The sequence below is a fragment of the Saccopteryx bilineata genome, chromosome 7 (assembly GCF_036850765.1).
Source record: "Saccopteryx bilineata isolate mSacBil1 chromosome 7, mSacBil1_pri_phased_curated, whole genome shotgun sequence".
Lineage (NCBI taxonomy): Eukaryota > Metazoa > Chordata > Mammalia > Chiroptera > Emballonuridae > Saccopteryx > Saccopteryx bilineata.
The window spans coordinates 41800200-41814723 of record NC_089496.1 but is presented as its reverse complement, the minus strand read 5'-3'; the positions used below and the strand labels follow the sequence as shown (position 1 = coordinate 41814723).

General features: G+C 45.2%; 1 protein-coding gene across 2 annotated transcripts in view; it reads left to right on the top strand.

Annotated features, from left to right (window-relative positions):
• Positions 1-14524, top strand: part of IGF2BP3 (insulin like growth factor 2 mRNA binding protein 3) — a 111275-nt gene that overhangs the window by 47417 nt on the left and 49334 nt on the right. The window lies entirely within an intron of this gene.

Below are 14524 nucleotides of genomic sequence, written 5' to 3'. Positions count from 1 at the left end.
GGTTCTTTAGTATATGCTTGAATATTTTTCAAGCTATACTATATATATATAAATATAAAAAGTATACTTTTGTAGATGGAAACAGGATAAATAAGGTTAAGCTGAATACATTTTCCTGTTTTAGATGAACATTTGTTTAGGAAATTGAGTGGCTTGGAGGATGGGTCCACACATCAAGTGTTGTGGTTTTGCCCCTTTGTTTTAATGTAGGCTGTGTTAAGTGTGATTTTTCTGCTTCTATATTGTAGCTTTCAATGAAATAGTCAAATGGTTGCAGCCAATTTTAAGTAAGTGAATTATTAGAGTAGTAGTATATTGTAGCAATTTTCAGCTGATGGGCACACATAAACTACTTATGAAAATTCTGCAACACACCAAAAAATATATACTTTTTGCTTATCTGACAAAAAAACGGGTATAATTTTGATTCATTCACAGTGGATTGCTATTGTTGTGTTGGTTGTCATTTTTTTTATTTGACAATCTAAGGAAAAAGAGGTCAGTACCTCTGGCTGTTGCATATTTAAAAAATTCTTGCTGCATACTGTTTGAAAATCGCTGGTATATTGGATAGGGGCAAGTAGCAATTTTTCTTTCTTTTTTTTATTTTGGTGGAGTGGGGGAGAGACAGGATCATCAAGCTGCTCTTGTATGTGTCCTGACCGGGGAATCGAACTGGCAACCTCTGAGCTTGGAATGGTGCTTCAACCAACTGAACTATCTGGCCAGGGCTGCTTTTTTTTTTTTTTAAAGAGACAGAGAGAGGAGGGGAAAGGGAAGATTTCATTTATTGTTGCATTCAGTTGTACATTCATTGATTGCTCCCCATGTGTGCCCTGACCGGGGATTGAACCTGCAACCTTGTGGCTTTGGGATGACACTCTGAACTGACTAAGCTAACTGGCCAGGGCCCAATTTTCTTTTGATTCATTCATAACATGTCTCCAAATTTAGATTGCAGTGGCTCCTTGAGCACTTAGTTTATTGTAGTTTTGGTGGCTTTTCGAGCTTTTAGTTTATTGCATTCTTATTCTGGGTCAAATTTAACCTCATTCATGAGACTAAATCTTTATTTGCCTAAATAAATAAAATAAATCTTTTATATTTCATTTTACCTTCCCCATAGTCCTTTGAGGGTAAGGTTAAGTTGGTGATGTTACTTCCATTTTCAGATGGGCTAATAGGGACTCAAATCCTTCAGCAAGAACACATACCGAATTCAAAGACGTCTGGAGCTAGACTTGGGAACTCCTGACTTTCACCTCTTTCAATTTTTTTAAATGGTTGTTTAAAATATTGGCCAACAACAAAATTTACTGAAGGCTTTTCCTTGAAGACTTGAACGAAAGCCATCTGTTACTTCCTTTTTGAAACTAGTCACTTTGTATCACTTTCATCTGTGCACACTGAGCGTGCTGGCTATTTGGTGCCAAAGCCTCATCTTGGACAGTGATGAGTAGGTGCTTGCCGGTCCAAACTCCCTTTATGTTGGAGGGCTCAGACTTTGAATTGACTCATGATGAATCTTAGAATGACTGAGATTGGAAAGACTAGTCAGTATGCACCTCCTGATTTGATGGCAATAGGAAATACATAGACACGGAGGAAATATTCTAGTCTAAAAATTAGAGGTTTCATTGGATCCACTTTGAGTTTATAATAAATACAGAAGGTAGAAGCACAACTTAAATGATGCCACCCAGAAACAAATGGCCACGTCCGGAAATATGGGACATCTCAGGGGACAAACGATGTCTCACTTGATTAGCAGTGCTGGGAAGGAGACTTACAGAATTAGACTTACTAGGATAACAAAAAAGCCAGCTTACACTTGTCACAAGTTATTTGTGAACTGTTTAAACAGTCCTTTGAGGCAGCATGAAGTATCTAGAAAAGCCTTAGAATTTTTTAATTTTTATTTTATTTTATTTTATTTTTTTGTATTTTTCTGAAGCTGGAAACGGGGATAGACAGTCAGACAGACTCCCGCATGCACCCGACCGGGATCCACCTGGCACGCCCACCAGGGGCTACGCTCTGCCCACCAGGGGGCGATGCTCTGCCCCTCCGGGGCATCGCTCTGTTGCGACCAGAGCCACTCTAGCTCCTGGGGCAGAGGCCAAGGAGCCATCCCCAGCGCCCGGGCCATCTTTGCTCCAATGGAGCCTTGGCTGCGGGAGGGGAAGAAAGAGACAGAGAGGAAGGAGGGGGGGAGGGAGGGGAGCAAATGGGCGCTTCTCCTATGTGCCCTGGCCGGGAATCGAACCCGGGTCCCCTGCATGCCAGGCCGACGCTCTACCGCTGAGCCAACCGGCCAGGGCCGAAAAGCCTTAGAATTTTTGGGGGTGGCCTTTGGGTTCGGACTGGGAACTGTATCCCAGTTCCACAACTTTCTGGTTGTGAGATCTCTGAACAGGCTTTAAAAGTTCTCTGAGCCTAGTTTTCCTCATCACTAACATGGGATGATGGTAGCAGCCACCTCATTAGGTGGCTGGCTGTGATTGAGCATTAATAGGGTTATGCACACTGAAGCCCTTGTAACAGTGCGTGGCACCGATGTGCACACTGCATTTTAGCTACACTATGAACAACACGGTCACCTCCTCCTGCCCTTGTTCTTGACTTGGTCAGATCCAGCCCAGAGCACAGAAAACACCAGGTATTTCACCAGGGGTAAGTTAAGGTAGAGAATCAGGCCCCGGAGGGGCTGAAAGAGCCAAAAGGGAAAGCAGAGGTGGAAATTGCAGGGAGCGGGGAGCAGCCACTACCCTGAGGACTGAGCAGGTGACACCCTGAGCGGAGGATGCTCCGGGCTGAGGCTGAAACCCATTGCGGATAGGATGATGCTGATGACTGCAGCTGATAGACGGGAGAGAGCAATCCCATGGCCTCCACTCCTGCCTTCCAGGCTCCCTCCAGTGCCTTTTGTCTGCAGAAACTGACGGGCTCGCTGGCAAGGGAGCGATGGAGTCCCAGCCCCTGTATCAAAAAGCCCGTAGGTGGTTTGGAACTGAGAGCTTAGAGTCCAGCCGGAGTTCAGGCTCAGAAGTGAACACTCCTCTCCTGTCTGCCAGGCCTCCAGTAAGCCACTTCCTGAGCCGTCAGCAAAGGGAGGACCGAATCTGGGACCAGGGCAGAAACTGAAGAGCAGGGCTGCGTAGCCTTTTATAAGAACTGTAGCTGGATTGTTACCTCTCTTCCACTATGCTATCTTTTTTTTTTCTTCTTTTTTTTTCTACAGAGAGAGAGAGAGAGTCAGAGAGAGGGATAGATAGGGACAGACAGGAACGGAGAGAGATGAGAAGCATCAATCATCAGTTTTTCATTGCAACACCTTAGTTGTTCATTGATTGCTTTCTCATATGTGCCTTGACCGTGGGCCTTCAGCAGATCGAGTAACCCCTTGCTCGAGCCAGCGACCTTGGGTCCAAGCTGGTGAGCTTTTCTCAAACCAGATGAGCCTGCGCTGAAGCTGGCGACCTCGGGGTCTCGAACCTGGATCCTCCGCATCCCAGTCTGACGCTCTATCCACTGCACCACCTCCTGGTCAGGCGATGCCATCTTTATTTTATGTTTGTTTATTGTTTATATTCATGGCAGCATGTACTGCCGAGTGTTACCAGGGGATTCCTCTCAGGGTCCTGCATGCTGTGTATGTCAGACGGGTTAACTGATTTCTAACCATTGCGTTGTAGATGCTGTAAACTGCCTGCCTGGCTTGGCTAACTGTATTGCTCACATGTTTTGGGCAGATAAAGATATGGGGAAACTATTATTATTTTTTTTAATTTAGAAATTAAATTGAATGGGGTGACACTGATCAGTAAGAGTTTCAGGTAAAAATTTCTACAGTATTTGGACTGTTAGGTTTGTGTGCCCATCACCCTAAGTCACATCATTTTTGTTACCATGTATCTGTCTCCTCCCCCCCCCCCCCCCCCCCCCGCAAAAAAACCTAAGCTTTTGAAGGGCCTGCTGTGGGAGAATTAGCTAACTTTGTTTCCTCTCAAATATGCCAATGTAGAAGGGAGATTGAAGAAACTGTTTCTTCTCCCCCTGCCACCCACTTGCCTGAGATGCTTGAAGAGTAGATTTTTGATGTAGCTAGAACTAGAAGGCTTTTCCACAGTAGTCCCGATGGCCAGCACATCTAGGTCCTCAGAGGCCTGAGGGGGGTGAATTAGTGTGATGAGGACTGAAGGAACATCTTGGGTGAACAGTACCCAAGTCGGGAAGTGACAAAGCCCCAGAGGACACTTTAAAGACCTTTGAGAATTTTTCTTTTTTGTATTTTTCTGAAGTGGGAAGCAGGGAGGCAGTCAGACAGACTCCCGCATGCGCCCGACCGGGATCCACCCGGCACGCCCACCAGGGGGCGATGCTCTGCCCATCTGGGGCGTTGCTCTGCTGCAACCAGAGCTGCAACCAGAGCCGCAACCAGAGCTGTTCTACTGCCTGAGGCAGAGGCCATGGAGCCATCCTCAGCGCCCGGGCCAACTTTGTTCCAATGGAGCCTTGACTGTGGGAGGGGAAGAGAGAGACAGAGAGGAAGGAGAGGGGGAGGGATGGAGAAGCAGATGGGCGCTTCTCCTGTGTGCCCTGGCCGGGAATTGAACCCGGGACTCCTGCACGCCAGGCTTACGCTCTACCACTGAGCCAACCGGCCAGGGCTGAGAATACTTTTTAAAAAAATTGATTTTAGGGAGAGAGAGAGAGAGAAACATTGATTTGTTGCTTCATTTATTCATGCATTGATTAGTTGATTCTTGTATGTGCCCTGACTGGGGATCGAACCCGTAACCTTGGTATGGTGGGGGCAATGCTCTAACCAACTGAGCTCCCTGGCCAGGGTGAGAATACTTTTTATTTTAAAGATTTTATTTATTCATTTTAGAAAAGAGAGAGAGAGAGAAGGGTGGGAGCGGAAAGCATCAACTCCTACTTACTTTCCATATGTGCCTTGACCAGGCAAGCCTAGGGTTTCGAACCGGTGGCCTGAATGTTCCAGGTTGATGCTCTGTCCACTGCGCCACCACGGGTCAGGCCGTTTTCTAAATTTAAGGAGTATTTTTCTGCATTTGAAAAATAATCAAAATTCCTAATAAGTACTCACAAAATGTTGAAACTGTATGCTCTCTGAAAGACCGGTAAGATCCATTAATTGTGTAATGAAGTGTCCTAAAGTGAAGGGCAAGTTAGGCTCTCATTGTAGGGTCAGGTGACAGAAGTCCAGTGTTTCTGGAAAATTGTGTGTCAGAACAGTGTTGAGCCACAGACTTAGCCGCCTGCATCGTAAGACCCTGCATGCTGACGTTGCTCGTGCCCGGAGCCACTGTGGTTTCTGAGGCAAAGATCTGAATATGCGATCTGGCAAATACTTATGAGCAATACATGCTTTAAAATCACAGTCTTGGTACAAAATTGGGAATGTAGGTTGGCTTTCCCTCAAGAATTGGATATCCAGTTTTTTCCTGGCCTGAGAGGAGTCTGCGGAAGGAGCTCTCGGGAGGTTTCTGCAGCGTCAGGCCCGTCTGTGCCGTGGGTGTGGTCCCGGGTGATGACGACGGGGAGCAGGAGCTGTCTTCTGGGCTCAACGTGGGGGGCGGGGTGGCCCTTCGGAACTGAAGTGCCCTCAGATTGCATCCAGGCTGGGACTTTCATGACTTGGTTTCTGGTTCTTGACGTGGAGCACAAGTAACCAGTATACTAAAAATAAAGAAACCAAAGTTGGGTATTGCAGCATAAAATATTAGGTTTTTTTCCCTTTCTCAGAGGAGTTACCTTAATGATTTCTTTGAAAGGTCTTTTTGGTGCTTCTCTATGAGCTTGTAGCAATTTTTGGAAGTAAGTGGATCTTATTGGGAATCTTTAAAAAAGCTCTTCTTTTGTAGGGCCCAAGGATGGCCCTAACAGGGCACTTTATTTAGGGTTTGGCTTGTTAGTTTTGAATACAGCTCTTAGTAACCAGTTTGGAGAAAGTGGACTTCTAGGGTATAGAAAATATTAAAATGCCCATGGCTTCTGTCATGGTTAAAAGTTTATTTCTTGGCCCTGGCCAGTTGGCTCAGTGGTAGAGCATCAGCCCAGCGTGTGGAAGTCCTGGGTTCGATTCCCAACCAAGGCACACAGGAGAAGTGCCCATCTCCTTCTCTACTCTTCCCTCTCTCCTTTCTCTCTCCCTTCCCCTCCCACAGCCAAGGCTCCATTGGAGCAAAGTTGGTCTGGGCGCTGAGGATGGCTCCATGGCCTCCCTCTCAGGTGCTAGGATGGCTCCAGTTGCATGGAGCAGTGCCCCAGATGGGTAGAGCATTGCCCCCTGGTGGGCATGCCGGGTGGATCCCGGTTAGTCACATGCGGGAGTCTTGTCTCTGCCTCCCCGCTTCTCACTTCAGAAAAATACCAAAAAAAATTATTTCTTTGTATTTTGGTGATGGGCAGTGTTACATTCACCGTAAGATGTAGTGGGGAGAAGCCTTAGAACTTCCCTGTCAGTTAATTATATTTGGGTCAGTTATGTTCACTCTTTGGTAGGAGAGCTGAAGCTTTAGAAAGATGCCCACATTTCTGAACATAATGAAAGATGCATTCTAAAAAGTAAGGTGGAAATCTCAGAAAAACAGCTGTCTTCTTGTGAGATGGGGCAATGGGGAAATTATAGGATCCACATTATAGTTAGAAGAATGTTTGATGAAGGTGAGTGGTACCGATCGGAAATTTCCAAAAGATTAATAACAGCTTCTTAAAGTTGTTATCACAATGAAGTCTGTTATTTTTTTGACAGATTTTACTTCTTGATATTTAGAGAGAGGAGAGGTGGGGAGAAGCCAAAAGCATCAATTCTTAGTTGCTGCTTCTCATATGTGCCTTGACCGGGCAGGGCCAGGGTTTTGAACCGGTGACCTCAGCATTCCAGGTTGACACTCCATCCACTGTGCCACCACAGGCTGGGCAAGTCTGTTATTTTCTTTCTGTAGGCACTCGGAGTCTAGTATGAGAGATCAATTATAGGAGACCTGGCTATTCTAGGAAGTAGCAATAGTATCATTAAGCTAGGCTCTTGCAGAAGGGAAACCAAAGGAGTTTTTATTTAGAAAGAAATAAGGAAGTAAGCAAAAAGTAGTCTGGAGGGGGGGGGGGACAAGACAATAGCATAGTTAATATAAAATAGTTCAAGGAGAGCCTGCATAGTAACACTTGGGGTGAATGTGTGCTGAGAATTAGAAGGCTGTCCTGGAGATTAGGGGGAGGTGGGATGACTTCCAAACGCAGAGGTTTAGGCAAGGGCCATGGAATCTTCTAGGTGAAGTCCCTGGCGGATGTAGGTGCCTCTAAGGGAAGGAACTGTTGCTTGTTTTTATCTTCCACATGCTGATTCCTGTTTGTTACTCTGCTCAGGTGTTACCTGGCACGTGATGAATCTGTGTGTTACTGCTGAACAGAAATGGGGTGAGACCAAAGCCTTTAAGTATAATTGACAGTGTAAAGCTAACAATATGAAATACTTGAACTTGATCAAGCAGAACATCTGTAGGAACCCTGGGGTTGACATTAACCGTGAACCAAACACAGAAGTTACCAGAGGTATTGGTGTTGAATATTAGAAATAAACCATTTAATGGTAGCCTTCTGCAGTGGGACATCTTGGAGTTGTAAATAAAGAAGTAGCTGATAAACAGTGTTCTGGGTGGATGCTTTTCAGACATAAACAGTGTTCTGGGTGGATGCTTTTCAAACATTTTCCTCAAAGGAGGTGGAATGGCTGAAGCCAGGTGTGTGACTATTGATAAAGGCAGCACAGAACCTTGCCTAGGGGTTCCCTGTTTGGCCCCTGGGAATCCTCTGGGAGGCTTTGCGGGCCTCTGGAAATCACTGGGACACCAGCGAATTTGAGTGAACAGTTGTTAAAGGTAGTCTAAATAATTCTGAAGGAACGTAATAGACAATTTGAGGAGAAGATTGATACAAATAGGTGATCTTTCTTTATACCATGGTCTGACTCTGAGCCCTGGCAGACTTTTAGAAAGCACGTATGTGCTGGGGGCTGGATTAAGTCAGTTTATCTTCACAATATTGCCATGTCCCCACCTTACAGATGAGGCAGCTGAGGCAGAAAGCTGAAGTACCTTGTCCAGAGTCATGCATCTGCAAAGTGTCAAGTTCTGCTCTTACTCAGGTTACCCAAACAAAAAACTTCCCTAAAAGGCAAGTTTCTATTTCCCATAATTATCATTACTTATTTGCTTTCAATATGCCCCTGAAAGTTTGACGGTGAACCCAGTAGAAATTGGATCCTCCCCAGGTCTGGAGGAAACAGGTGGTTATGAATAACGAATGGACTTGGACAGGTTATTTGGGGACGTTATTGGTAAACTCTTTTCTTTTTCTTTCTTTCTTTCTTTTTTTTTTAGAGAACTGTGATCAAATAGAGTTCTTTATGCATCGTTGCTCTGAGATGGGTCAGACTTTGCCTCATTAGAAATAATTCAGCCTTGGCCGGTTGGCTCAGCGGTAGAGCGTCGGCCTAGCGTGGCGGAGGACCCGGGCTCGATTCCCGGCCAGGGCACATAGGAGAAGCGCCCATTTGCTTCTCCACCCCTCCGCCGCGCTTTCCCTCTCTGTCTCTCTCTTCCCCTCCCGCAGCCAAGGCTCCATTGGAGCAAGGATGGCCCGGACGCTGGGGATGGCTCTGTGGCCTCTGCCCCAGGCGCTAGAGTGGCTCTGGTCGCAACATGGCGACGCCCAGGATGGGCAGAGCATCGCCCCCTGGTGGGCGTGCTGGGTGGATCCCGGTCGGGCGCATGCGGGAGTCTGTCTGACTGTCTCTCCCTGTTTCCAGCTTCAGAAAAATGAAAAAAAAAAAAAAAAAGAAAAAAAAAGAAATAATCCAGCCTGACGTGGTGGTGGCGCAGTGGATAGAGTGTCGAACTGGGATGCGGAGGACCCAGGTTCGAGACCCCAAGGTCGCCAGCTTGAGCATGGGCTCATCTGGCTTGAGCAAAAAGCTCACCAGCTTGAGCCCAACGTCGCTGGCTTGAGCAAGGGGTTACTCAGTCTGCTGAAGGCCCACAGTCAAGGTACATAAGAGAAAGCAATCAGTGAACAACTAAGGTGTCGCAATGAAAAACTGATGATTGATGCTTCTCATATTTCTCCATTCCTGTCTGTCTGTCCCCATCTGTCCCTCCCTCTGACTCTCTCTCTCTCTCTGTCTCTGTAAAAAAAAAAAAAAAAAAAAGAATCCAATAAAAGGTGTGTGTGGGAGATACCAGAGTTTCCCAATGACCTGTTACATAACTGTTATATGAGCAAGTCTTTCTGTGCCCAAGCTATTACCTCTGCGTGTTTACCATGCCCTGGTACTATGATGCCTGACTTTTGTCCTGTGCTTCCACAGTTCTTCTGGGTTGGTCATCTCAAGGTCTGCATGCCCTTTACTTTAAATTTTCTATGCCTGACCAGGCAGTAGTGCAGTGGATAGAGTATCGGCCCAGGTTCGAAACCCTGATATCACCAGCTTGAGTGTGGGCTCTTTTGGCTTGAGCATGGGGTTGCTGGATTGAGCATGGGATTGTAGACATGACCCCATGGTTGCTGATTTGAAGCCCAAGATTGCTGGCTTGAGCCCAAGTTTGCTGGCTTAAGCAAGGGATCACTGGCTCAGCTGGAGCCCTCGGTCAAGGCACATATGAGAAAGCAATCAATGAACAACTAAGGCATTGCAAAGAACTGATGCTTCTCATCTCCCTTTCTCTCTCTCTCTCTCTCTCAAAACAAAACAACCCCTCCCTTTTTTTTAAGTGAGAGGAGGAGAGGCAGAGAGACAGACTCCCGTATGTGCCATGACCAGGATCTACCCGGCAAGCCCACTAGGGGGCGATGCTGTGCCCATCTGGGGTGTTGCTCCGTTAAAACTAGGAGCCATTCTAGCGCCTGAGGTGGAGGCCGTGGAGCCATCCTCAGTGTCCCTGCCAACTTTGCTCCAATAGAGCCATGACTGCAGGATGGGAGAAGAAGGGGGGACAGAGAGAGAGAGAGGAAGAAGTGGGGGTGTGTGTGTGGAGAAGCAGATGGTCGCTTCTCCTGTGTGCCCTGACTGAGTATCAAACCCAGGACTTCCTCGCACTGGGCTGACATTCTACCACTAAGCCAACCGGCCAGGGCTCAAAAAAACCCGTTTTATTATGGAAATACAAAACATAAAAAGAGGGAGACTAATATAATGACACTATTTCAACCATTATTATATAATCAGGCTGTCTTGTTTTGTTTATAACTCTACCCTCCTCACCTTTTTCTATATTATTGTGAGGCAAAATCATCTCTATTAGTTTGCTAGGGCTGCTATTAAAAAAAAAAACCCCACAAAATGAGTGGCTTTAATGACAGTAACTTTTTTTCTAGAGGCTTTTGAAGTCTGACAACAAGGTGTTAACACACGTGGTTCCTTGGCATATGGCAATGTAACTACAATCTTCATGTGACATTCTGCATGTGTATGTCTAAATTTCTCCTTTTTATAAGGACCCTAGTGCTGTTGGATTAGGGCCCATCTGAATGACCTCATTGTTAACTTTGATTAGACTTGATCTCCAAATATAGTCACAATCGGAAGTACTTCCTTATGACTTTTGAGGGACACAGTTCAACCCCATAACAAGTTTCTTTTAAATAGTCACATGTTAAATTAATAGTAAATCTCAACTGTCAAATCAAACTTTATATCTCCTTGATCACATCAATTTATAAAAAATAAATGCTTCTGTTTGAGTGAGTATCCAAACAAGATCTTTTTCAAGGCATTTAATCAGTAGGTTATTCTCACTGCCCTTACGCCCCCACTTTTTTGTGTGTGCAGCATATTTGTTGGTTTATTTGCTCTGTAGAATGTTCTATACTCCTAGCTTGCTGAATTCCATTCATGGGCGATCCCTTAACATGTTTCTCTGACTCTTGGGGGACTTGGATTAGACTCAAAGTCACTTGGTGTTTGTTTGGACAAGACAAAGTATCAGGTGGTTATGTATTCTTCCATTGGGATGTACACGATAGAATGTTTGTCTCCGTGATGTGAAATGCCATTGATCATTGCTCAGATTCATTAACTGTGTGCTTGCAGGACGGTAATACTCTAATTCTAGAATGTCTACATGTATTAGTTGGAGTGCATTTGTCAAGAGAAACTTGTCCTCAGCAGTGATGTGATCACTTTAAGGTAAAGTTTGAGATATAAAACATGCCTGATTCTTTATTTTTTTACAGAGACAGAGAGTCAGAAGGATAGACAGGGACAGACAGACAGGAATGGAGAGAGATGAGAAGCATCAATCATTAGTTTTTCGTTGCGTGTTGCGACTTCTTAGTTGTTCATTGATTGCTTTCTCATTTGTGCCTTGACTGCGGGCCTTCAGCTGACTGAGTAACCCCTTGCTGGAGCCAGCGACCCTGAGTCCAAGCTGGTGAACTTTTTTTGCTCAAGCCAGATGAGCCTGCGCTCAAGCTGGCGACCTCGGGGTCTCGAACCTGGGTCCTTCCACATCCCAGTCTGACGCTCTATCCACTGCGCCACCGCCTGGTCAGGCAAAAACATGCCTGATTCTTGCCATTTGTTCTCTACCTTATAAATAGTGGGTGCCTTGGCATCATACAAGGATGACCAGTGAGTTTTTTGTTTTGTTTTGTTTTAATTTTTTTTTAAACCAGTCAGTTTTTATGTGTGTAATTAGGAGCTCATGACTTTAAACATACTTTGGGTTTCAGACTTACTGGAATCATTCATACTGATAATCAAAATAATTCTAACCTGAGAGGCCTTTGTGTTGTATTCATGGCTGGGCATTAATTTTGCAATAGCCTTTCTGTGTTTCTTCTTTGGAGAAAATCACCAGGTTATGAATCTTAAAACTCATCTTGGAAATTGGCGCTCAAATTTCCAGGCCCCCACCCATTTCCCCTGCCACACACACCACCACCACCACCACCACCACCACCACCACCACCACCACCACCACCACCACCACCCCTGCTGTGAGGGCTGGCCATGGGCTGGCCTCTCAAATACATCTGTCCGAGAGTTTGATTCTGTTGTGAGCAATAGTAGAGACATGGAGTTGCAATGTGGGTGTGTGTTTTGCATGGATCAAGTAGAAGCCAAAAGAGTGTACAGTTTCCAAACCACGTATGTGCTGAGAGTGGCAAGCTCTAGACAGGTCTCTAGAATCTGCCATCGGAGGTGGGAGCAGCGTAGGGAGTAGTTTGAAGGACAGAAACTGGGAATTGTTTTTCCTCCGACATCTTTAAAACCTTAAGTGAACTTGCTAGTCTCAAAGAGCTGAACTTGCTGTTTCATAGACATGGTTTCCTAAAAAGTTTGCAGTTAAAATTATTTTCCTCTTACTATAACTTTTCCTTGTTAAACAAACTTTTGTTACTTTTTAAACCTTTAAAATACTTGGGCACGCCCAATTCCTCAGTAATAGGTGCTAGCCAAACTGGTCCTCAAATCTTTTCTAAAACAGCATGAAGCCAGGATCATGTTACATTCTGAGGCGTAGGATCTGGGTGAGCAGCTTGCTAAATAGAATTTTTGACTAAATGTACTCAAGGGTTTAATTAGCAGTTAAGTATAGCAAATTACATGTCCAGGCCCCGAGTAGTGCCTTGATCGTGGATACACCCTGCCAGAGACTGAGAGCAGTGGGGGGTTTGGGGAAACCAGGTTTGCCTTAGAATCCTCCTGTCCCCCGGGACCAATGAATTTAGAATGGGGATAAGTCTAAGGACGTTTGTTTGCAAGGGCTGCTTTGTCACTTTCTTAGCAATATTGTGATTTCTTCACCTCAAATTTCTTTTTTACAGAGACACAGAGAGAGTCACAGAGAGGGATAGATAGGGACAGACAGGAACAGAGAAATGAGAAGCATCAATCATTAGTTTTTCGTTGCGCATTGTGACACTTTAGTTGTTCTTTGATTGCTTTCTCATATGTGCCTTGACCGTGGGCCTTCAGCAGACTGAGTAACCCCTTGCTCGAGCCAGTGACCTTGGGTCCAAGCTGGTGAGCTTTTGCTCAAACCAGATGAGCCTGCGCTCAAGCTGGTGACCTTGGGGTCTCCAGCCCGGGTCCTCCGCATCCCAGTCCGACGCTCTATCCACTGCGTCACCGCCTGGTCAGGCCCCAAAACTTTCTTAGGAAATAGATGGCTATCATAGGAAACAAATAGCAGTGGACGGAGGCATTCTTCTTGACTTTGGTCCTGTCCACTCTCTCCTGCACTCTGACTTTGTCTTGACCGTGTTCAGGTCTGCAGCAGCCGGTTTACTTCCTCTGTCCAGTCCTCAGGGAACTCATGCATCTGGCTCTGCCCAGTGTTCAACTGAGCGTAAAGAGTAGGAGAGGAGAGCTTTATTTTCTTGACATCACTTCTTTATAGAACAAGTTAAAGGCTAATATACAGTTTGATGTTCTCTCTCTCTCTTTTTGAGAGGGAGACAGGAAGGGAGAGAGATGAAAAGCATCAACTTGGTAGTTGTGGCACCTTAGTTGTTCACTGATTGCTTCTCAGATGTGCCTTGACCCAGGGTCTCGAGAGGAGCCAGTGACCCTTGCTCAGGCTAGTGACTCCTTGCTCTCAAGCTGGTGACCTCAGGGTTTTGAACCTGGGTCCTCTGTGTCCCAGTTCAATGCTCTATCCACTGTGCTACCTCCTGGTCAGGCTTTTTTTCCCCTTGATTGTATAATGTTCTTTGTAGAAAATTTGGAAATTAACTAGAAAAGAAGAAAAGTCTTTCTTCCAACGTCAACATTGTTATGTGATTTATCATACGATCTAGTATGATAGGTGTTCTTCAACATGGTTATTATGTTTTACGTATAAGTTTATATCCTTTTATGTCTTAAAATTTTTCTTTTAAAAAAAATTTAGCTGTAGCCTGACCTGTGGTGGCGCAGTGGGTAAAAGCGTTGACCTGGAACGCTGAGGTTGCTGGTTCAAAACTCCAGGCTTGCCTGGTCAAGGCACATATGGGAGTTGATGCTTTCTGCTCCTCCCCTCTTCTCTCTCTCTCTGTTTCCTCTCTCTAAAAAATGAATAAAAAAAATCTAAAAAAAGTTAAAAAAAATTTAGCTGTAATTTACATACCATAAAACTTATCCCTTTAAGAATGTACAGTTAATATATGGTTTCATACATAGGTGGGACATAAAAATGAGACTCAGGGACATGGACAAGAGTGTGCTGGTTACCGGGGGTGAGGAGGGGAGGGGCACAAAGAAAACCAGTAGAAAGTGACGGAAGACTATATGACTTTGGGTGATGGGTATGCAACATAATCAAATGTCAAAATAACCTGGAGATGTTTTCTCTGAACCTGTGTACCCTGATTGATTAATGTCACCCCATTAAAATAAAATAAAAAAAAGAATGTACCGTTCAGTGTTTTTTAGTCTGCTCACAGGGTGAGGGACCATTCCCATGCTTCAGTTCTGGACCATTTTTATTATTCCAAAAGGTAACCCAATAGCTAT